The following is a 3,534-nucleotide window of genomic DNA, read 5'->3' on the forward strand; positions in this document are numbered from 1 at the left end:
TTTGTTGGACAAGTTAAAGGTAAGGTGGAGTATGTTGTTGCACATCTTGAAGCATTGGAGAATGTTGTAAAAAAGATGTTGTTTAAGTTCCGTTTTTTGGTTTTTAAGAAAAATCGGATAGAGTTTTCCCTGCAAATGTGACATACCAAAAATACAAGCATGTGTAGACATGCCAAACAACAGGTATAATCTTAACAACATGTTTTCAAGAACAAGTTTTGTTTTCAAGCCACTTTTTCAAGTCTACAAATCAAAAAAACACTTGTTAAACCATAAAAACATGTGCAAAAAAGTATGACTACTGTTCATAGGCTATGTTTTTAATTCTTCTCAATGTGTGTGACATTGCATGCGTATGTGCTCAGCCACTAGCAAAGGTTCCATCTAAGATTGTTCGTTTCTTTGAAGCTGGCCAGTGGCATTCCTATGAGACAAGCTTCTTCATTTTCAATTGTGAGGCTCATTTACTCTAATGACAATTTTTTATCAAACAATAATTATTTGATTTAAATCTGAAGCGGAAAAAATGTTTAAAATACTTTGAAATGGACCTCAGGGCCTAGAAAAATTTCGATATGACCTCCCCGTAAGTAGGACATCCCGAAAACTCAAGCATCAGTTTATATCAAAATATACTCCAACTAGAGTCATTAAAACAAAACCGAAGTTAAATAACCTATAGCCGCACTGGCCAGGACTAAATATAAATTAAAACTTACCAAATAATCACCAGATCATAAATATCACAAAGTCGACTCAGAACATCGCAAAAACAACCAAATACCACTACAGATACACGGGGCATCTCCCCGGCAATTAAACTACAATACAAGACTAAAACAAACTCAAGACCTACTTATAGACTAATTGGGAGACTCCACTGAACAGAACCAAACAATCCAACCTCAATCCCGAGCTCCACTGGCGGAACCTCGGCCTGATGCTGCAAAACGACTCATGAGATCTACCATGGTGCCCAATAGGAACCACAGCAGCCCCCCAGAAAATAACTGAGGTTAGGATTCTGGTATGAAACAGTTCAAAAATAACATCAATAATCATAAATCATGCATAATCATATAATAAAATGTAATATCCAATGCATGAAAGGCTCAACGCATTATCGGGATAACAGGAGCCAACAAACAATACGATAACAACTGGAATAATGCTCGAGCAACAACACAGGGGAGCTACATCGTCATGCAGCTAAACCGCCCTGCCAAGTATGCGAGGTATGCCAAGCTGTGCTGAATAACACCCCTGACTCGGCCTCCATACAGCTGATATGATATAACAAGATGGCACAACAGAACGAACTAGATGACACAATCCCAGCGCTCACCTCAAAAGGCTGCACTAACCACGCGATTTCTTCAATCACATCTACGGTCTCATGTATATAGGCCTATCAGCAACACAATGAAACCGAGATAACCAACAGTGCCAGATAACAACGGATATCAACAATAGGCTAACAAGAACGATAGGGCTTAACATGAATGTCACAACAGTATGCCCTATGCTAAATACAAATAATATGTCACAATAATAAACATATATCACAACGAATGCATTTAACAACTTACAACAGTCAACAAATCATAAACACGATCAATCCAACACAGAACGACAATTAAACATAATTTATGTTTTACCGTCGTATGTTACCGAGCTGTAACATACCTATACCAACTTGACAATCCAATATCAACTTCACTTCAAGACTCTCGGCCTAAATAAAACCACAATAAGCCGATCATGAAAACTACGTTCCATACCAATGTCCGATTTGACACAAAATAGCATAAAATTCGTATATCGCTCAATATTAACTCAAATTAATATCCGCCAATTGGAAATGAAAGGTAATCGAATATATAACTTTTTCTAGAAGAAACCATGTTCCAAATCTCAGCAGATAAATCCCAGAATTATCAAAAACACACTGCCACTCAACAGATTTTCGGACAGAATCTCGAACTGAGCAGTTTCGGCAAACTGAGTATAACTATCTCAATTCTTAATGGAATTTAACGATTCTTATATCAATACAAATAAAACACATAGCTATACAACTTTTATTTTATTTAAAAACCCAGAATCTGAGTGCAAAAATGCCATAATTCCGAATTAAAGTAGGTGTTATACACAACAAAATTTCAGAACTTGATTTTGGTACATTTTGGTAGAAAAATCATATCAAATCCGTTTCATATTGAAATTCAATTATTCTAGAAGCTATAGAAAGCTAACAAACAGAGCTACAAGTTCTATTTGAACTACAAGTCAAGATTCTTAACGCACAATACACAAAACTTCGAATTTCAGAAGCACAAAAACTGAACTCACCAAAATACTGCACAGAAACAGGGCTCAGGAAATGGAGCTTCGATCTTCTCGCTTCCTTACTCAAAATTCGTGTTTTATGGCTCAAAACGAAGGTACTGATGTAAGGAAGACAACCCCTCAAACCGATCGAGATTTGGACGCTGGACGGATGAGATATTGCGACTTTCCCGCAGCTGCTCCAAGTGTTGCAGGAATTGAGTTTCTTCTTTCTTTCTTTTTCCTTCCTTCTCTTTCTCCTTGGTAAGTTGTGAGTATGCATATGTATATATACAAATATATTGTGTATTTGGTTACTAAAATAGTAACTCGAGCCCATTTATCCCGTTCTGTATTTATTTTTGCTCTCGTGTGTTATTTAAACTCTATATGTATTTTATATCGTTAAATTCTCCGATATTCTAAAATACATATGTTTAACACACTTCTTGAATTTATTTGGCATAAATAATTATTTTAATTTACAACTCAATAATTATTCTAATTATGTCAAATTATCGGATAATTAATTACAGGGCCTTACACTTATCTACCCCTTAAAACAAATTTCGTCCCCGAAATTTCTGTTTATACACATAGATCTTACACACAATACAAAAACATCAATACAATACTAAGAATCAAACAGATATGGATAAGATGCTCTCATCTTCTTTTCTGTTTCCCACGTTGATTCTTCTACCCCATGCCTCGACCATTGAACACGTACAAGTGGTATAACTTTATTGCGTAAAACTTTATCCTTACGATCCAAGATATAAACAGGATACTCAGTATACGATATAGAAGGGTCGAGTTCAACCTCATCAAGCTGAATCACGTGAGACGGATCGGGCTCATACTTACGCAACATAGAAACATGGAAAACATCGTGGATGCCAGACAAGGACTGGGGCAAATCCAAACGATAAGCGCAAGTCTCAATACGCTCAACAATCTCATAGGGACCAACGAAACGAGGTGACAACTTATCTCTCATGCCAAAACGAACAATACCTCTAAACGGAGAGATTCTCAGAAACACAAAATCTCAAACTTTAAATTCTAGAGGTCCACGACGTCTATTAGCATAACTAGCTTGACGATCTTGGGCAGCTTTCATTCTCTGACGAATCAACTGGACTTTATCATGCATTTCCTGAACAATGTCAGGTCCAGTCAACTGCTTCTCACCAAATTCATCCC

The 3,534-nt window shown here is 36.7% G+C and overlaps 1 long non-coding RNA gene across 1 annotated transcript; it reads right to left on the minus strand.

The window, feature by feature from the left end:
• Window positions 1-621: 621 nt before the first annotated feature.
• On the minus strand, window positions 622-2,565 carry LOC140974742 (uncharacterized). Its single transcript, XR_012174864.1, has 3 exons — window positions 2,353-2,565; window positions 1,687-1,735; window positions 622-964 (listed from the first exon to the last, which is right to left on the minus strand). It is a non-coding gene; the product is annotated as an uncharacterized lncRNA (long non-coding RNA).
• Between the last annotated feature and the right edge of the window lie 969 nt (window positions 2,566-3,534).

This window comes from Primulina huaijiensis, chromosome 4 (genome assembly GCF_012295235.1).
Source record: "Primulina huaijiensis isolate GDHJ02 chromosome 4, ASM1229523v2, whole genome shotgun sequence".
In the NCBI taxonomy this organism is placed as follows: Eukaryota; Viridiplantae; Streptophyta; class Magnoliopsida; order Lamiales; family Gesneriaceae; genus Primulina; species Primulina huaijiensis.